The sequence below is a fragment of the Bos indicus genome, chromosome 20 (genome assembly GCF_029378745.1).
Source record: "Bos indicus isolate NIAB-ARS_2022 breed Sahiwal x Tharparkar chromosome 20, NIAB-ARS_B.indTharparkar_mat_pri_1.0, whole genome shotgun sequence".
Lineage (NCBI taxonomy): Eukaryota > Metazoa > Chordata > Mammalia > Artiodactyla > Bovidae > Bos > Bos indicus.
In genome coordinates, this window is record NC_091779.1 from 5,688,149 (window position 1) to 5,709,741 (window position 21,593).

The window sequence follows — 21,593 nt, forward strand, 5'->3', positions numbered from 1 at the left end:
TGGAAGCCCGCCCCCCAGCCCCCCACAACTGGACTCATTTGGTCCTGGGGTGGGAAAAAAAGGGGTGCTGGGATTTGGGGTCAGACCTTTGTCAGCAGTGGTGTGGGTGGAGGGCCCTGCCACTTGGAACAAAATGGAAGGAATGGAGCAAATTTGTTTGCTTTTGTAAAGCTGCAAGCATCCATTTGACCAGCTTTTCACTTCCTTAACGAGAGCTTCCCCTGGGCCACATGGAGGATGTTTCTACTGGGGTGATGGTTGATGCTGCAGTCTAAGGAGGAGGCTGGTGGTGACTGAGAGGAGTCTGAGGGTCTGAGCGTCAGCTGCAGGGGCACTCAGGCATCCAGGTGGGCTGTTACGGAGGTGAACTTGCAGGACTTGTTCCTGGTTGGAGAATCAGAGGCTCCATCAGGAGCTTCTGGGTGCTTGGCTTGGCTGACTGGATGGGAGATGGGGGACTGGACAGTGGGGAGCACATTGAGTGGAGGGTGTGGGGGTACCATGGGAGAGGTGAGTGGGGGAGGAGGCAGTCTGGCCACCCTTGGATGTAACTGGTCTGGAGCTCAGGATGGAAATTGAGGCTAGGGAACTGGAGCTTGAAGTCAGAAAATCCCAGTTCATTTCAGAGAGTATAAGGCTGATAAACAATGGCCAGGCTCCCCCTCCAGGATATCACCCACGGCAGAAGTAACCATGGGGATGACAAAGATGCATCTGACCCTTAGTCCCAGTACCTTCGAGGAAGTGGAACAGCTTGTGACTTCACAGCTCAAATCTGACCTGGGGTGATCAGCTCATAACAATTGTACCTTGAGAGAGAATGAGAGGAGAGAGCAGGGAGGGAGAGATGAATGGAGAAAGATTGAAAGAATCGCCTGGAATTTTTTTTTTTTTTTTTAAACATGAAGGCTCTTACAGTCATTGCCAAGGGTCACAGACTTTCGAGAATGTTCATCAGGCTTCTTTGAGAAGATGGGAGCATGTAGAGAGAAGCCCCGCCTTCTTTCTTAGTCCGGAGAGCTGGAGTTTCTTCTGAAGCTGATTTTGCTGGGAAAGGAGCTGTCTGTCCCCAGGCTCACCTGAGAGAAGAAACTTGAGTCTTGCATTTGGAAGCTGTGCTAACGTGAGGAGAGGTATTCTAGGGAACACCTGTACTTTGGGACCAGATTCACCGGCAACTCAGGTCATGTCCCTGTCATCTCTTAGCTTCATGACCTTGGGAATTCTCTTCACCTCTCTGAGCTCTTGATTCCTCATCCATTAACTGAGACACAGTCTTGAGATAGCCCGAACTGTAAGTTCTTGGAGCACTCGAGTTCTCAGTGAATGATCATTTTATTCTCTTCCTGTTCTGATCCCTTTCCTTCATCCTGGGTTCTTAAGTTTTCTGCCTAATTAGCTGGATTTTGACAATTGGTTGAGACAGACCTGGTCCTCCCTTTCCTGGCTTTTCCTCCTGGGAAAGTGACTGGATAAACCTGGAGGAACTGTTCTGCTGCTGCTGCTGCTGCTGCTGCTAAGTCGCTTCAGTCGTGTCTGACTCTGTGCGACACCAGAGACGGCAGCCCACCAGGCTCCCCCGTCCCTGGGATTCTCCAGGCAAGAACACTGGAGTGGGTTGCCATTTCCTCCTCCAATGCACGAAAGTGCAAAGTGAAAGTGAAGTCGCTCAGTCGTTTCCGACTCCCAGCGACCCCATGGACTGCGGCCTACCAGGCTCCTCTGTCCATGGGATTTGCCAGGCAAGAGTACTGGAGTGGGTTGCCATTGCCTTCTCTGGGAGGAACTGTTCTAAGAGTAGCCAATTCAATGTCAGAACCCATGGGCTGCCTCTGGCTCTCTACAGTGACCTCGGGAGTCATCTCTTTGCCTCTTGGGGAATGCAGGCAGTATTTTTTGGTAAGCTACTTCTCAACACATCAGTTATAACATGAATAATCCTAGTACTTGTTAAAAATGCCTTTATATCCACTTTTCAGGTTGACGACAACCTTATGTACTACTACTCGTATTATTATCAGTACCACTTTTATTATTATATTATCACCACTCTTATTATTACCTCCATTTTATGGTTGAGGAAACTGATGCTCAAAGAAGTGAAGTGTCTGGCAAGGCCATGCAGCAAGGACATTTAAGGACAAATAAGTACCCAGAACTATGGCTCCATAACCCATTTTCTCTGCTATACCTCGATGACACCCTGCCCAGCTGTGGCTTGCCTGACTTCCTCCCTTTCTGCCCTTTCTCCCCTTTTGTTTTTGTCTGTATCAAATTTGCACTGGGCTGCACTAGATGTGTTGCTGGGAGACCCGCAGACGGGCAAGACCGAAGCCTTGCTCTGGAGGAGCTTGCAAACGTGTGGTTTAGACAAGAAGATGCCAACCAACTTCTTGTCTGTGTCCTTGTAGGGGCACCTCCTCTGAGATGCCTCCCCTGATCTTCCGAGTCTGATGACTGGTCTGAGCTCTGCAGGTCATAAGGGGGTCATGCGTACTACTGTGCTGCGCTATTCTGGTACCTTCAGCCTCTGGTCCCTGGAGGGTAGGGTGGCAGTGGCCCACTCGTGTGTTCTCAGCTCTCGGAAGGGGGTATAGTATAGAGTGAGTGTCCGGTGTGTTACAGCTTGAGCCCCACCCAGTCTTGGGACTGCCTCAGCGTCCATCCCTGATAATACATCCTGAGTCAGGATACAGAAAACCTGCCCCTGGTGGCTATGACCTGGGCACCCTCAGACTGGAGGGTGTCCAGGTATGTGGGGAAAGATCCTGAGGGTGCCTGTAGACCAGACCCAAAGCACAGTCAGTGGGGAGAATGCGGAATGCAAGGGACGCATCAGTGCAAAGGGGCCAGGCCTCATCATTCCTGTCAGGCAGATGGGCACATTAGCATAAAAGTGGTGGGGAGAATTAGAAGTGAGAAGCTAGCAGTTTTTAAAGGGTTGGTGTCTGTGGCCTGTTGCTAAAAACAAGCGGCGACAGCACACCAATAAAACAAAAAGAAACAGATACCCAGCTGAAGCCTCGGGACTCATATTACAGGATACTGACTTAGCGTTCCATCCATTTGTCGGTCCACTCAGCGTCTGAGGCTTGTGCTCTGCTTTCGGCCTGACCTGTGGTTGGCACTATGTAAGATAGCCCGCTGGTGAGATTGTCACCCTGGTTGCAAGTGAGGCAAACAGGCTCACAGAGGCTGGGCATTTTCCCGAGTTCCATGCCCAGGAGGCTGTGGAGCCAGGCTGTACTTACAGGCCTGAAGCAGGGGCCTTGGCTGAGTGTAAGGGGTGAGGGAAGCTGCTGCCAGGGGAAGGGGGGCCCGGCTACCAGAGAATCACAGCCAGGGGCTGCTGCTGAGCCCACCGAGCTGCCAGTCACCTCTTTCCTTCTTCTCTTCCGCTTCTGGCCAAAGGTTGGGGATGTTGGCACTCTGTCTCAGGCCACAACTCTTCTCACCTTCCCCCCAATACTACACGGTGGAATGCCAGAACCAGTCTCCCCAGGAGGGTGGCCATGTCTAACAGTCAGCAGAGTCCAGACCCCTCTCCCGCCTGCAAGTCTCTGGTCACCACGCTTTCTGCTCTGGTCTCTGTCCCACTCATCATCTGCTGGCCCAGCCTCCTTCCAGCTCCCTCTGCCTCCTTTCTCAGCCCCCTCCTGCCCATTCTCCTCGCTCCCCAAAGGAAGACTCTTCCTAATGCATGTATGGGTGCATACATGCATGATGCATTTGCTGCCCTTCTAACCACCCCACGGCTTCCACAGGTGCCCTGCTCATTTGCCTCCTCCCACAGGTGCCCTCACCTGCCCTAAGTCCTGGTCCTTTCCTCGTAACGTACGTCGTATGCCTCCCCGTCTTTGTTCATGCTGTCTCTTCCAACCAAACTGCCTTACCTGCCTCCACCATTGGGCAAACTCCCTTCTCACCCCTCAGCACCCAACTCAAATGGCCCTGCCTGTGAAGGCTTGCCTGCCCACCCATGTGCAGTCTGTCCCTCCCCCTCGGGATTCCCACACCTGCTGTATAACCTTCCAGAGACACAGTGTTGGCATCAGCTTTACCTGCTGTGTCTCCCACTATCTTCATCTTTGCACCCCAAAAGCCTAGTGAATGCTTGGCCACCCTAGGCACCAAATGATATCTTTAATAAATGAGCAGGTAAATGAATAAACAAACAAAATATCCCCATGGTTGATGGAAGAACTCCATGCTGATAAACACCAGAGCTCTGGCTGACTCATTTTCAATATATTTATTTAAAATTGGGGCCATATCTTTGCTTCTAAGCTTCTTGCTGATGACACATTCTCATAGATGTCCTCTTCCTGATGTCACATTCCCCGGGAGGTGAGACCTCTTTTATAGCTTTGCCATTTGCTTCTTCCAGTTTTTTATCAAAATCCCAGGGGCTGCCTTCCATTGACGGGATTCTAATATTTGCTGACAGCAGCAAATGGAGATAAGCGATTTTACTTTATTATCTGTTGTCTTGGTTTTTATTGCTCTCTTATTTTTTTTAATTTTGAGAAACACTTTAGGTAAGTTATTAAAAACACTGCCTGCTGGGTTAGGAGCAGAGTCATTATCTGGCATGAAGAGAATTTGCATGTGAGTGCTTGGTGGGAAAAAAAAGGCTGCAAGAGTATTTGATGTTTATTATTGCACTTCTGGCTAGGGCTTTATTGAAAATCAGAACAAAGATGCAAGCCTATGTTTATGGCTGGGTGCTTTCTCCTGGCCTCATGAAATTGTACTATTGGAGTAACCTTGAGAAACATATATTACTGAGAATTGAAAAGCGAATGTGGCTTATTTTTTTTTTTTTAACAAAACATTTCCCTGGGAGAGAAAACGTCTGTGGTGCTGTCTCAGGCGGAATGTGCGCAGGGTGTGAGGCTCGTGCAAGCCCTGGATGACTCGGTGACAGCTCCACTCCAGAGCCTCATGCCTGGGCTGCTGTTATTGCCAGGTTGTCATTCTCATTGATTCAAACACTGGCACATAAATGCTTTAATAAAGCAAATTACTTGTTAGTAAGTTTGGTATAGAAGACTCCTAGAATTTAGTGAATATTCTTATTTCCTGTGGGACTCCTGAGGGAGTTGGCCGATTTAAAGTCTGCACACCAGTTGTTAAACTGTTAGAAGTATGTAACCAAGCTTTGGGGGAATATTTATACCATGGCAATGAGCAAACACTAAATCATGCATCACCCTCCTTTCCGAGCCCAGGGCAGTTAACCAGCACGCTTGTGGGAAGAGCAGTACAGAAAAGGGGAATTCCGTGGGTTGGAGGTTTGGCACTGTGGGTTTATACGAATGACAGCGAGTCATTTCATGTCTCTGAACCTGCATTTCCCAAGCTGTAAAATAAGACAATGCTGTCTGCACCATAGGCCTGGCCTGAGGACAAAATGAGACAACATAAGCCCCACAGAAGCTTTAGAAATGTGAATCTCCTCCTGTTTCATTTCTGGGAAGTTGGTCACGCAGTGGATGGAATGCTCCCACCTAGGGCGGGCCTCAGTGGGGAGCCACAGCCGGCTGCATCTCACTAGGCCCTCTGTCTCAACACCGTGGCTCAGCTCTTTCTCCTCTCCCACCCTTTCCACCAGGCCAGCTTTTGGCCTTCCAGTTCCATCCCACCTTTGCCTTTCCACCTTTGTGTGGTTAGGACAACCGTCAGATCTTGCTTGAGAAATCCCCGGCGGCCCCCACATCCTGTGGTCAACAGTGTGAGCTTTTAGCTGGCACTGCAGGCTCCCCAGAGGTGGCCCCTGCTGCTCGTCCCTCTGCCATTCCCTGTTCTCAGTGCTTCAGGCCTCTCTCAGTTCTACAAAACCACCTCTCCTTTCACCTCTCCTGGTCTTTGCCCATGCGGTTTCCTCTGGCTCGACTGCCTACATTTTCTGCCTTGTGACTCAGACCAGGTCTCACCTCCTTCTGAAACTTACCCTTGATTCCCCAAGTCACTTTCTCATCTGGAGTCCCAGACTCCCAGCCTTTCCTGCACCCATCACTCCCCTGAGATGGCACATTGACTTCACCTAGAGTTCCCGTGATACCTGGTTGGATTGCTGAAAGTAGTGAAGGGCTTCATAAAGTTTTCTCACGTCCCCTGCTGGGATAATAAAAGGAAGATAGATGTTCATGGAAAGTGAAACAAGATTTAAAAATTTATTATTTTTACTTAATTGATTTCATTGAGCTCTTATTATGTGCTGTGTAGTTTGCTGGTCATTTTCCATTTTATCTTTAACTCATGAAGTAGGCATTGTTTCTGACGTACAGGTAAGGAAACTGAGGATCAGATAGGTTAGTTAAGACGCTCAACATCACACAGCTAATAAGGTACAGTCAGGCTTTCTGGCTCAGAGGGGTATGTTTGTCTGTGATGTGCATATATGTTTGTGTGTGTGCCCTTTTGTCTGTATCAGCTTCCAAATCAGGAAACCCTACACATATGGGGAATTGGCTAAATTAAACTAAACTGAAAAGCAGTTTACTAGAATGCTAAAATTTTGCTGCCTATCCCTGTTATTTGCCAAGCATTAGGCCAATTTTTCTTTGGCTCTCTTTTTTTCTTCTCTTTAAATACGCTGTTTGGCCAAATCCTAAAAGCATTGATCCAAAAGGAAAAAGAGAAGCAAACACTTCCCAAGGGAGAAATGCTGTTTTCCTCATGGCTTGCTGTGTGGCTTGCCTCCTGGTCCTCTCACATAGTAGGAGGGTTAATCTCCTCGACTTTCTCACTCCCTGGGCCTCTGCTGCTGCAATGCATGATTATTTTAAATGGGACTTAAAAAAATTATGATATTTAAGCTCCTGGAACTGTCAGAGGAAGACAGGTCCTAACAAAGTGATTGTGCAGCTTTGTCGTGTCACCACCATGTTCTATAATTATAAGAAAACTAGTCGTCATAGCAACTGCCTCAGAGGCCTGGCTTCCTCCTGGAGATGCTGGCAAGCTCCTCAGCTCTGTGATCCGAGCAATTGCGGGGGAGTTTGTTTCTCTGAAGGGATTCAGCTCTCTCTTGGGCAGTAATCGTGAACCCATTCTAAGTCTCTACAACCTGAGCTCAGTTTCACTATACAGTCTGACAGACTTGAGTTCAAATGCCAGTTTGAGAACTCACTAGCTGTGTGAGCATGTCACCTTACTTCCCTGAGCCTCAGTTTCCTCTTTAGGAATATGAGTAAGCTTGCCAATGCCCACTTCTGAGGGTTGTTGTAATAACCGTGTTTAGGGTGTGCCAGGCAAAGTGCCTGGCACACAGACACTCGAATATATATATTGAACATCTTCCGCTTCACCTCTTCACTGCTAACAAATGAAAAAAGAAAAATATTGAATTAGAGAAGTATGGATGTTTTCATAATCTTTTTTATTATTATTAATTTTGTTAGCATTTGTATCTAGGAAAACAAGTAAATAGAAATTCTAGGCTGAATAATTTATATCAAGGAGAGAGAGTTGAAAAGAGAGGAGAGAGGAAAAACAAATGAAGATTCAGCTAGATGAAACTAAATTTGCTTTATTTTTTTCTTATCTTTTACTTTGGAGCATAGTTGATTAACAGTATTGTTTTAGTTTCAGGTGTACAGCAAAGTGATGTATCTATTCCTTTTCAAATTCTTTTATCTGAAAAGAAATGACAGAAATGAACTTACTTACAAAAACAGAAAGAAACTCCCAGACTTAGAGAATGAGCTGACGGTTGCTGGGGGGAAGGGGTAGTTAGGGAGTTTGGGAAGGTCATGTACACAGTGCTGTATTCGAAATGGACAGAGCTCGGGCGGGAGGAGCGGCAGCGGTCAGGCTACTCAGCTTCGCGAAGGCTCTCGGCGCGCCGCGGCCCTCAGGCACCCGGCTCTCGCCCGACCCGTCGCCACGATGCCCAAGAGGAAGGTCAGCTCCGCCGAGGGGGCGGCGAAGGAGGAGCCCAAGAGGAGGTCGGCGAGGTTGTCAGCTAAACCGGCTCCTGCAAAAGTGGAAACGAAGCCAAAAAAGGCGGCGGGAAAGGATAAATCTTCAGACAAAAAAGTGCAAACAAAAGGAAAAAGAGCAAAGGGAAAACAGGCGGAAGTGGCCAACCAGGAGACTAAAGAAGACTTACCTGCAGAAAACGGAGAGAATAAAAACGAGGAGAGCCCAGCCTCTGATGAAGCAGAAGAGAAAGAAGCCAAGTCTGATTAATAACCACATACCGAGTCCTGTCAGTGGTCCCTGTTTCCCTTCTTGTACAATCCAGAGGAATATTTTTATCAACTATTTTGTAAATGCAAGTTTTTTAGTAGCTCTAGAAACATTTTTAAAAAGGAGGGAATCCCACCTCATCCCATTTTTTAAGTGTAAATGCTTTTTTTTAAGAGGTGAAATCATTTGCTGGTTGTTTATTTTTTGGTACAACCAGAAAATAGTGGGATATTGGATACGGGAGGCTTTGATTGTCTTGGGTGTCAGCTTAACATTCCGTAGATGGGGGGTAGCTTTTATATCCTGTAACACAAAAGCATACTAAATGGCAGTTTGGAGTCAGTTGTGCATTTAATGTCTTGAGCACTTGAAATTACTTCTCTTCCCATATCGTTTTGGTAGAATTATTTCCTACAGCAAACCACTTTTTGATCTTGGCTCTCCTGGTCAGAATTTTGTGCACTATACTATAACATCTTTGGTCGTGGTAGTCCAGTTTTCCTAGTAACTTGGTTAATGTGCTGTGAACGATTGACAGTTTGGGTATGTAGTGTATATGATATTAAATTGTGAATCAGTGGGACTTATGATGTAACAACATATCAATATTTGAAGATATTGGTACTTGATATCCTGTTAAGGAAAGTTTGCTCCAAATTTTAAGCTGGAAGTCACTGGAATAACTGTTATGAATCACAACTACATGATATTTTAGATTTCTGGTACATATGTGAAGAATTGTGTACAAATTGAAATGTCTGTGTAGTGATCCTCAAAACAACCAATAAAATCTCAGTTATAAAAGAAAAAAAAAAAAAAAAGAAATGGACAACAAGCAAGGACCTATTATTGTAGATCCTTGTCAGTTACCTTATTTTAAATACAGCAGTGTGTACATGTCAATCCCTCACCTCCAGTCTAGCCCTAGCCCCACTCCCTCCCTACTGGTAACCATTAAGTTCCTTCTCTGAGTCTGTGAGTCTGCTTTGTAAATAAGTTATTTCTGTTGTGTGTGTGTGTGTGTTTTTAAGATTCCATATATAAGTGATATCATATATTTGTCTTTCTGTGTCTGACTTCACTTAGTATGATAATCTTTAGGCCCATCCATGTGAAACTGATATTTAGAATTCCTCCAACACTTTAAAAACAATTGCATTTCTCTGAGGCTAAGAAAAAAGATATCTGATCTCTAAAAAATATTCTAACCTGAGTAAGGAAACCTGGTTTCTAGTCTTAGTCTCTGAGCTTCAGTTTGCTCATCTGTGGAATGAGGGAGTTGAGTGGGAGGGTCCCCAAGGGCGCTTCTGTCTGAGATGTTCTAAGGCAGCGCTTTCCATCAGGGGTGACTTTGTTCCCCAGGAGACATTTTTGGTCGTCACCAGTCTGTATGTGTGTTTGAATGTATCTGTGCTACTGGTCTCCAATCCAGTGGGTTAAGTAAGGCCAGAGATGCTGTTAAATATCCTATGACGAACAGGACAGCTCCCCACAATGAAGCATTACCCTACCTAAAATATCAATAGTGCTGAGGCTGAGGAAAACTTGGCCCAGGATTTATCACTATATTTATTGGTCTGAAAATGGGAATTACGCCCCTGTCACCCTACCATGACATATTAGATTTGTTGAATATTCAGTTTCTTATCCTAGCTGTCTCCTGGAGATTTGAAGCCCTAGAAAAATTAGTAAAGGTAAAAACAAGACCTCTCAAGGTCCTAAGGGACTTGATAAAATACGAGATAGTCACAGAAAGTGGGCAAAATGAATTCTTTTGAATTTTCTTTTCCCTTGGTACTGCATAACTCTTAATGGATCAAAGGTGATTGTTCATGGGCAAAGTAAAATGTACACGATGCAATTTTAAATCCATAAATACCTTTATTATCTTTATAGGTAGGACAAAAATAAGTCATGTATATATTTCAACTGCATCCCTCATTTTCCAGCTTGTCTTTGATTTTGACATTCCAAGCTCTAGCCAGTGTTTGTCTCTTCTGAGAGTCATTTTGTGACCACCTTTCCCTGCTGCTTAAAGCTCTTCTGGGGCTTCCCCTGGCCCTCAGGGTGAAATCTAAACTCCTAAGTCTACTGTCCCTGGTCCTCAGAACCTCTTTCTCATCTCTTCAGCCTCCTCTCCTTTCTCACTGCACACCCCTCACACCAACCTAAATTACTCATGGAATGCTGGACGCAGTCTGTCCTATCCTGCGTCCACTCCTCCAAACAGCTGTTTCTTCTGCCCTGAATGCTTTTTTCTCTGCTGTGGCCTAGCATGCACCTTTTCATCGCGCAGGCTGGCTCACGCATCCCCTTCCGGGTGAAGGCTGTTCTCACAGCCCCTAGTCGCACCCCCACTGTCAGCTGTGGTCCTGCCCCTTTCTCCCCTGGGACCTCACTCACTGGGGAGTTTGTCAGCTCAACCTCCTCCTTGCAGTGGTTTTCTTGCATGTGTTTTCTCCGGCCCTATGAAAGCCTGGGCTCTTGAGGACAGGCACCACCCTTGGTTCACTTCTGAATCCTCTCCTCTGACTATCGACCCTGGGACCTTAGGGGTCAGTAACTTTTAAAATATGCGTAAGAATTGGATGAAGGTACTCAACAGTACAACCTTCCATTTATAAAAAGATAAATACTAGGGGTGTAATGTACAACATGATAAATATAATTAATGTTGCGGTATGTTACATATGAAAGTTGGTAAGAGAGTAAATCCTAAGAGTATTCATCGCAAGGAGAAACTTTTTCTTTTATTTTGTATTCATATGGGATGATGGGTGTTCACTAAATTTATTGTAGCAGTCATTTCATAAGGTATGTAAGTCAAATGATTATGCTGTACACCTGAAACGTATTCAACGCTATATGTCAATTATATCTCAATAAAACTGAGAGAAATAAATAAAGCAAAAGTTTTGGAGATTTTGTGTAGGAAATGCCCATTGAAGAGCACTTAGATTGCTGGGTAGAGAAAACTTTACACAGATAAGAAGGTGACGATAACTAAAATCTGCTTTAAACTATAAAAAAGTAATACATATAGTACATGCACAAAATTCCAACATTATAGAAAGACAAAAACTGAAAAAATGTCTCCCCTTCTCTCCACAATCCTTTTCATCCAAACTATCCATTGTCAATGTCTGTGCTATCCAGATTGGAAGCTTCTAGCCACGTGTGGCTATATATATTTAAATTAATCAAAATAAACTAGAATTCAAAATTGAATTTCTGAGTCACGCAAGCCACATTTCAAGTGCTCGATAATCACGTGAGCCTGGCAGCTACCATTCTGGACAGATTTACAGGGCATCATCATGTTGCAGAAAGCTCTGTTGACTAGCCCAGGAACATCGCCTTATGTTTCTATCCAGAGGCATTTTTTACACATCAGCATATACATATATATGCATATGCACATTTGATATTCTTTTTCTCAAATGAGACCATTATATATACATTCTTCTGTACCTTGCTTTTTTTTTCTCTCTTAATAATGTATCTCAGATATCTTTCCACATCAGCACATTGGGCTCCTTTTTTATTCTTGTTAATGACTGTAGACTGAGGATTTTTGCAGTCTTTCTCCATCAGTCCCCTATTGTTTCAGCTTTCAGTCTTTTGCTGCATAGAGCTCTGCTTCAGTACGTTTCCTAGTATATGTGTTTTTACACACACACACACACACACCCTTCATATATTTCTACAAGTATATTTGTAAGGTATGAGAATCTGTATTGTCAAAGTTTCCAGAGTTAATGAGAGTCTTCAATTTTAATAAATTTTACCAAATTACCTTCCAAAAAGTTCCCAAGAATCTATACATCCTCCTTTGTGCCTACAAATGTGTTTTCCCCCATGTTGCCAGCATCTGTTTTAATTAAGTTTAACAGTTTCACTGGAAGATTGGATATATTTACTTGGGATAAACAGTAATGGAAAAGAATATGAAAAGAATGTCTATATGTGTATAATGGAGTCACTTTGCTGTACAACAGAGATTGGCACAACATTGTAAATCGACTGTACTTTGAAAATTAAAAAATTAAATTAAATTTTAAAGAAAGTTTCATCAGTCTGATGGGTAGAAAAAGGCTCTTCACCTTTGCTTCGGTCTGTATGTCTTTCATTGCTGGTGAGGGCGTGCCTCTTCCCGCATACCAATTGACTGTTTAACGCATCCTTCCTGGAACACACCCTGCTTGGTCAGACCATTTGCTCTTCCTTCCTAGTGATTTGCATGGCCTCTTCCAGAAGCTGAGAACTTAGTCATTCTCACTTATTTAGTATTTTCTCAGTTGTCCTTTGCCTTTTTGTTTTGTTTATGGTAAAACTTCTTTCTTCAGCCTGCAGTATTTCTTACTTTTGCTTTAATTCAAATTAATCACAGACTCCCGATTATGGGTACATTTGACACTATAAAAATGAAAGCCTTCTCTCACCGTAAACTCATGTTTTCTTCTGCCACTTTTGTGATTTTGTGTTAATGTTTGGATTCATCTGGAATTTGTAAACAGTAGACTGGGAGTCCAGTTTTACTTCTTTTTGAACGGCAGTTTGACGGTTGATCTATGATTACTCCTTCGTCCTTCCTCTGACTTGACATGCCACATTTTTTAGATATTTCCTATGCATTTGAGTTTACTTCTCTGCACTTTTCTTCCATGTATCTGACAATTATTTGCTATCAATAACCGAGACAATGCCAAACTGTTTCAATTAATAGTTTTATAATACTTCTTAAAAATCTGTGTATTAAAAATCTGTATTCTTCTACTTTTCAAGAACTCTCAATCCATTCTTGCACACTTACTTTTCCAGATACATATTAATGTATCTTTAGGTCCAAAAACTCTTGTTAACTTTCAAATTTGGGTTGCATGAATTCAAAGATTAACTTGAAGAGGACTACATCTTTATTTAGTCTATTTATTTTTAAAAAATTTGTATTGGACTATAGTTGATTTACAATGTTGTGTTGCTTTCTGTGGTACAACTCATATATATATGAGTTATACATATACATATACCCACTCTTTTTAAGATTCTGTTTCCATATAGGTCATTACAGAGTATGGAGTAGAGCTCCCCATGCTATATGCTGCTGCTGCTGCTAAGTCGCTTCAGCTGTGTCTGACTCTGTGCGACCCCATAGATGGCAGCCCATCAGGCTCCCCCTTCCCTGGGATTCTCCAGGCAAGAACACTGGAGTGGGTTGCCATTTCCTTCTCCAGTGCATGAAAGTGAAAAGTGAAGGTGAAGTCGCTCAGTCGTGTCTGACTCTAGCAACCCCATGGACTGCAGCCTACTGGGCTCCTCCGTCCATGGGATTTTCTAGGCAAAAGTACCCCCATGCTATATAGTAGGTCCTTATTAGTTATCTACATATAGTAGTACATATATGTCAATCCCAAATTCCCAATTTATCTCTCCCCTCACTTTCACCCCTGGTAACCATGATTATTTTCTACATCTATAATTCTAATTCTGTTTTGTACAATTTTGTAGACTCTATGCATAAGAGATATCAAATAAGATTTAATTTTGCATTTGTTAAAATCTCCTTTTGAGGTTCTCAGTTAAACTTTAAAATCATCTTTACAGTTCTTATTAAATTTATTCCAAAGTATTTTACCTAATTTTTGTTGGTATCCTAAAAGGCCCTTTTCTGCCATTATATTTGCTAACTTAATTTTTATTAAGTTATTACTTATACTTAATAAAGATACTTTGAATTTTGTACTTTTATTTGCCACCACACAGTTACCAATTTCTCTTATTATTTCTAATAGTTTATCTAAAAATTCAATTCTTTGTCTTTTCTACATATATAATTATATCTTCTGTCCATAATACTAATATTGCTTCCCTTTTGGTATATTTAGTTTTCTTATGTTATTTCCTCCTTGAAATTATTAGGCTCCTAATATCATTTTTGCACGGGTCAGTACTTTAGATCTACTGTTTCTAGCATCTCACCATGTAAATTTTGATGATTTTTTTCCCCCTCAAAAGCTCTTTCTGCATTTATGGAGATGATCATATGGTTCATTTTCTTCAACCTGGTAAATTATACTGATAGACTTTTAAATATTAATTCACTCTTACATTTCCTATTTGGTCGTTGTGTATCACTGCATTCTGTTTGCTAATATCTTATTTAACACTGTCACTTTAATCATAATGAAAAGTTTTGTTGAGCTTCTTTTCGTGTATGTGCCATTTTTGTCAGGTAAGGTTATTAGAGTTATACTGGTTTTGTAAAGAGAATGTACATGCCTTTTCCTTTCTCCACACTCTAGAATATTGGAAAGGCCGAGAAATAATGATTCGTTGAGCCCTTTATAAAACAAAGTTTAACCCATAAAGTCATTTGGCTTAGTGTTATTGGGAGGGCGTGGGTCATTTTCAGTAAACAAGTGGAGAGTTATTAATAATAAACAAATTCCGTTTGTACCCAGATATCTCTCTGAAGCTTTAAAAGGTGACATACGAAGTGCACTCATTGACATTCTCCTAATTGTAGCTCCCTTTAGTAATTTTTCTTGTAGTGGCCCCATTCAGTCAATATGTATTTAGACAGTAGCCACCATGTCTCCAGCCTTGAAGAAGGTGTATAGGTGATTCATGGATGTACCAGGCATGGCCCCCAACCTAATGTTCCTGGGATGCTGGCACACAGCTGAAACCTCCATTTGTATGAATTTGATTTGAAAGCAACATCATTTATCATTGAATATTAATAGAGCTCGGGGCTCTGTGTTTATAGATCACCCTTTAGGCACACATTAGTCATCTTTGGATCGAGACTACAACTTCTCATTCCAAGCTGCACACAGAGATGCAACAAACTGTCTTTCCTTTCTGTATTTGAGGGAATTCCCTGGTAGCTTGGAGAAGGCAATGGCAACCCACTCCAGTACTCTTGCCTAGAGAATCCCATGGACAGAGGAGCCTGGTGGGCTGCTGTCCATGGGGTTGCACAGAGTCGGACATGACTGAAGTGACTTAGCATGTATGCATGCATTGGAGAAGGAAATGGCAACCCACTCCAGTATTCTTGCCTGGAGAATCCCAGGGACAGAGGAGCCAGGTGGGCTGCCATCTATGGGGTCTCACAGAGTCAGACACAACTGAAGCGACTTAGCAGCAGCAGCAGGCTGATACCTCAGACGGTAAAGAATCTGCCTACAATGCAGGAGACCTAGGTTCTATTCCTGGAGAAGGAAATGGCAACCCACTCCAGTATTCTTGCCTGGGAAATCCCATGGACAGAGGAGCCTGGCAGGCTACAGTTCATGGGGTTGCAGAGAGTCAGACACGACTGACCGACTAACACACACTTTCTGTGTTTGAGCCTGCCCCATTTCTGATACTGGTCTCCAGGGTAGAGCCACACTGGTCAGCAGGGGGTGGAGCCTGTTAGACCTACCTTATCACAGGCTTTCCCCCTATGAACCACTTCTGTTTACCTTCCTGAACTTTAGGCTTTTTAATCTGTAAGACAGAGGTACTAATCTTGTTCTGTGATACTTAAATGTGACAAGATCTGTAAAGCATGGAAATACATTTGGCACCCAGTCAGTTTATCTCTCCCTCTTTATTTTTGGTTTTTCCCAAAGTAACTCAGTACTGGGCTGTGAAGAAGACACTCATGGAATACTTGTTTAGGTCTGGACTATTTTTAGAGCCTTTGCCTGGTTCTCCTACCTCCCAGTTTTATCTCCTCCAATTAAATCTCCACCCATCCAATTTCATTTTAAAACAATGAAGCCATATCAGTGAATACCAGATATCAAATAGCTGTTAGCTTGCCAATGCTCACAATAAACCCTTTAGTCTGACAGCCATGCTCCTTCTTGAGCTTGCCTCTGTTTACCTTCTAAGCTTCATCTTTCATGTACCACCCACACCTCCATATCTTTGCACAGACTGTCCTCTCTGCCTGAATTACCCTTTCTCCATCTCCTCCCAGGCTGGCTTAGGAACCCCTTTTCCAGTGCTTTCTCCGTCACAGTGCTTTCTCCGTCACAGTGCTTCTTGCCTTGCCTTCTGAAGTCTCCCGTGAGCACAGAGGCCACACGCATGTCATCCTGCATCCCATGTGTCTGGTCCTGGCCCTGCTCTGGACCAGGTGTACCACCAGGATCTGTTGTCAGGTACATGATTAGTCTTTGGGTTACATGGTAAAATATGGATGAGATTTTCCCCATTTCAGTTCTCTGAGGAGCCCTGGGGACACAGTTCTTTAAAATATGAAAACGAGGCCAGGAAAATCAATTGCATTTCTTGGCTGCAGGAGACTATGGAAAGCGTGACTTTCCTGAGCATCCCAGGGCACAGCGCTATAATGGGGAGTAAGAGGCACCTTCCATTTTAACGTGGATTTAAGCAGGGCCCAGACTGGAACTCACTGAACCATTTACCTGCCTACTGCTCGTGAAATTTAGGAGCAGGGATGCTTGAAAAGCCTTGCACAGCTCCTTTCTTCTCCTTAGGCAATAATGAACTGGCTGGGCAGTCTTGCCAATGATTTTACAGTTAAACACCCACGCTCCAAGAGGCCTCCTTCAATAAGTGGAAGGAGAGAGAAGGCCAGAAATATGACAGGCTGAGTTGATGGAACAGATTTTGGGTTCCAGGCACTGGGCTTGCTGCATTTATCATCTCCTTTGACCTTTGTAACTGCTCTGTGATGGGGACATTATTGTAATCACTCTCTTTGAACAGGAAAAAAAAAAAAAAAACCAAGAAGCCAGAGGATGAAAAAGAAGTGACTTGTGACTTACCCATGGCCACACATATTCAGTTCAGTTCAGTTCAGTCGCTCAGTCGTGTCCGACTCTTTGTGATCCCATGGACTGCAGCATGCCAGGCCTCCCTGTCCATCACCAACTCCTAGAGTCCACCCAAACCCATGTGCATCAAGTCGGTGATGCCATCCAACCATCTCATCCTCTGTCGTCCCCTTTTCCTCCCACCCTCAATCTTTCCCAGCATCAGGGTCTTTTCAAATGAGTCGGCTCTTCGCATCAGGTGGCCAAAGTATTGGAGTTTCAGCTTCATCAGTCCTTCCAAAGAACACCCAGAACTGATCTCCTTTAGGATGGACTGGTTGGATCTCCTTGCAGTCCAAGGGACTCTCAAGAGTCTTCTCCAACACCACATATTAGATAGGAGCAATTTGTGCATATTCTGAGCAATCAGTTTGTTTCTATCTTCTGGACTCCTGAATGTTACAGTGAATCCAGTTCCTGTCTTTGGCTAGGCTTCTGAAATACCTTTCACCAATGTATTGCCCCCTGCAGCAAGTACAGGCACTATTGCAACACCTGCTTCTGATGAACACTCATCTTTTTCCATTTTGTTGTTGTTGTTCAGTCACTAAGTCACGTCTGACTCTTTGTGACCCCATGGATTGCAGCACACCAGGCTTCCCTGTCCTTCACCATCTCCCAGAGCTGGCTTAAACTCAGGTCCATTGAGTCAGTGATGGTATCCAGCCATCTCATCCTCTGCCGCCCTCTTCTCCTCTTGCCCTCAATCTTTCTCAGCATCAGGGTCTGTTCCTGATGTTCCATTTACTGTGTTTCTGTTTTCCTTATTTGTAAAATTTCCTTATCTGTAAAATGGGGACAATAATAATAATACCTATCATAAAAGATTGCTGTAAAGACATAATGAGGAAATCATATAAAATGTTTAGGGCAGAACCTAGCATATTGGGAGCACTTAGCAAATGTTAGTAATTACTAATCATGTAGCCTGTAAGCTGCCTTAAATTATTTCTGGAAAAAGGAGTGTAATGAAAATAAGATGAATGAAACTAGTTAAGGGCGTTTATTTACTAAGCACTGATTTATCTTGCACCCACTGCAGTCAAACGCAGGGGCTACCAAGATGAATCCTCAAGGGCTGGAGCCCCCAAGGAGCAAACAGCTCAGTCAAAATTCAAGTCCCACACAAGCTTTCTCAGCCGGCTGGCAGTTTCCCACCACGGAGCCTGTAGCTCAGAGCATCCTGCCCTCTCGGTATATCCTGTCTTGCTTTATTTCTGTACCCAGGAAGCAGCCCCGACCTGAACTTCACCTCCCAGCCCCATGCTTTCCAGCAACCCTGCAAAGAGCAGCTTCACATATGTGAAGCACACTGACCCTTTGCTCTGGGTCACCAAGCCCAGCTCACCCCTCCAGGGGTGCTGGGAAGACGCGGCCTGAGGTCACAGTTGAATACGCTCACCATCCGGGGACCCAGATTGCAGCTACTGTAGGGAACTCGTTGAGGGAAGGCGATTTCCTTAGTTTCCAAGCCTTTGCCTCCGTAATGCTCTGTGGACAGCTTTGCATTGTTGCAGTCTGGTTGAGCGTGTGACTCTACGGGTGATTTACTCATCTGTGTAGAGTCAGAATGGTTTATAAGAGACGTAACGTCCATCATGTGGAGCCAGGGAGAAGGGACGAAAGGCAAGGGCCTGAAACATGGTTTCCCAGTGAAACCATGGGAAGGTTAATTGAAGCTGTGACTCAACAGATGATTTTGATGAAATTAAGAGGTCCAGGCATCCTGCTATTTTAGTGACAGGATGTCAAGCAGGTGGCTTTATGGGCAACTGCATATGGAATGTACTTCAGTTATGAATGATATCCAGTGATGATATCCAGCTTTGCTGGGAGCTTTATACCCAGTGTCCTTGGGAGTCCTACCAATGTGCCTGGTAGTGAGCATTATGATGAATCCCATTTTTGCAGATAAGGAGACTGAGGCTCAGAGAGGTGGCATCACCTGCCTGAGGTCACACAGCCAGTAAGTGGTGGAGCAGAGATTGGATCCAGGTCAGTGTGGTGCTAGGGCCTGGCTCGCTCTCACACCACCTGAAATTGCTTCCCTGTAGGATGTCTGTATCCCAGTCTCTGCAGAGCCACAAGCGGACTGTCACCCCCTTGGACCCTGGACCCTTGGGTGCCTTTCATTTTCTTAACAGTAAATAAAAATCATAATCACAGCAGCAGTAAACAAACTTCATGACCTATCTGCTCAGAGCCCATTTGCCTGAACGTTGGGACAGATTTGTAGCTACAGTCCCTCGCCGTGGAAATAGCAAAGCTTGTATGACATCTTAATTTACTGAGTTTCACTACGTGCAAAATAACCCTGGTAAGATTTGTGAGGCCTTCTGTCCTGGACTGTTACTCACAAAATGCTGGTGGTTGACCACATGGCAGTGGAAGCTCCAGGCCTCGCCTTGCCTAAAGCCCAGGTGTTTTGAGTAAATGTTAGAATGAAGAGGTTCACCTTGGGCTGGCTGTGTGGCCCTGGGAAGTGCCCTCAGGAAGACAGCAATAATAACACCTTCAAAGAGTTGTGTTCAGTTCAGTTCAGTCACTTAGTAGTGTTTGACTCTTTGTAACCCCATGGACTGCAACACTCCAGGCTTCCCTGTCCATCACCAACTCCCAGAGTGTACTCAAATTCATGTCCATCAAGTCAGTGATGCCATCCAACCACCTCATCCTCTGTCGTCCCCTTCTACTCCTGCCTTCAGTCTTTCCCAGCATCAGGGTCTTTTCAAATGAGTCAGTTTTTCACATCAGGTGGCCAGAGTATTGGAGTTTCAGCTTCAGCATCAGTCCTTCCAATGAATATTCAGGACTGATCTCCTTTAGAATGGACTGGTTGGATCTCCTTGCAGTCCAAAGGACTCTCAAGAGTCTTCTCCAACACCATAGTTCAAAAGCATCAATTCTTTGGTGCTCAGCTTTCTTTGTGGTCCACTTCTCACATCCATACATGACTACTGGAAAAACCATAGCTTTGACTAGACAGACCTTTATTGGCAAAGTAATGTCTCAGCTTTTTAATATGCTGTCTAGGTTGGTCATAACTTTTCTTCCAGAGAGCAAGCGTCTTTTAATTTCATGGCTACAGTCACCATCTGCAGTGATTTTGGAACCCAAAAAGATAAAGTCTGCCATTGTTTCCCCATCTATTTTCCATGAAGTGATGGGACCAGATGCCTTGATCTTCATTTTTTGAAAGTTGAGTTTTAAGCCAACTTTTTCACTCTCCCCTTTCACTTTTATCAAGAGGCTCCTTAGTTCTTCTTCGCTTTCTGCCATAAGGGTGGTGTCATCTGCATATCTGAGGTTATTGATATTTCTCCTGGCAATCTTGATTCCAGCTTGTGCTTCATCCAGTCCAGCATTTCTTATGATGGACTCTGCATAGAAGTGAAATAAGCAGGGTGACAGTATACAGCCTTGTGTGGAGATTCAGTAAAGCGATGCATGTAGAGCCTGGGGTCTGGCGTCTAGTAGCTGCTCGGTAAACATCAGGTCCTCCTTCTCCATGACCCCCAATCCTTCCGCCATGGTAGATAGTACTTTCAGCTGTTTTCTAGAATGCACTCCAGACCCCTCTAATCCCCACCTGGCCTGACACAGTGTCACAGATATTCTTGGTGCACTGACTTTCCACTTTGCACTGACTTTCCACTCAGCCCCAGACCAGTCACACTCCCCAGCTCATCCCCTTAGACCTGGGCACCTCCCTTTCAGAACAAATTGGGAGCATGTGCTGGTTTCAACCATTGCTGGCTGTTTGACCCTGGACCAACCACTTTTTGGAACCATATTTCCTGTAAAATAGGTTTTAAAAGACTGACTTTACAGAGTCATTGAAAGGTTTAGAATAAATAATGAAAGAAAGCATAGTGTATCAGCTGCCCCTAGTTTGAAGATCGGGACATTTTGCTTATGGACAAAATCTTCGTATTTCCTGGAAAGCGCAGAACACCAATCATATGAGGGCCTCATTCCCATCCTTGACAATTGTCAGGGACTGGGCAGCTGCCCCATGTGGATGTGGCACGTTCCCTCCTCTTCCCTCCACTCCCCACACCTGGCCCTCTTCCCTCAGTTACCTGGCTTGCACAGAGTAGGTGACCAGGAAACATCGACTCCTCCCTTTGTTAGGTTGTTTCAATCTAGGTACACTGGTTAAGGGGCTTCCGAGGTGGTGCTAGTGGTAAAGAAGATGCAGAAGACAAAAGAGACATGGGTTCGATCTCTGGATTGGGAAGATTCCCTGGAGGCGGGCATGGCAACCTACTCCACTATTCTTGCCTGGAGAATCCCTTGGACAGAGGAGCCTGGCGGGCTACAGTCCACACGGTCACAAAGAGTTGGACACAACTGAAGTGACTGAGCATGCACACGTGCATACTGGTTAAGATCTATATTCTACATTTGCCTTTGTTAATCAACTGATAAAGACACAACCTTGTGAAGTAAGCCCTCAGTTTCTCCAACCTGTAAGAAGTTTACTCTCACAGATATCCTCTGATCCAAGTTGAACAAGGGTCTGCACTTTCAAAATGAAAAAATGCTTCAGGAGGTCAG

General features: G+C 44.3%; 1 protein-coding gene and 1 pseudogene across 1 annotated transcript in view; both read left to right on the forward strand.

Annotated features, from left to right (window-relative positions):
• NSG2 (neuronal vesicle trafficking associated 2) overlaps positions 1-21,593 on the forward strand; it is a 70,070-nt gene that overhangs the window by 22,262 nt on the left and 26,215 nt on the right. The window lies entirely within an intron of this gene.
• On the forward strand, positions 7,773-9,021 carry LOC109574996 (non-histone chromosomal protein HMG-14 pseudogene; annotated as a pseudogene).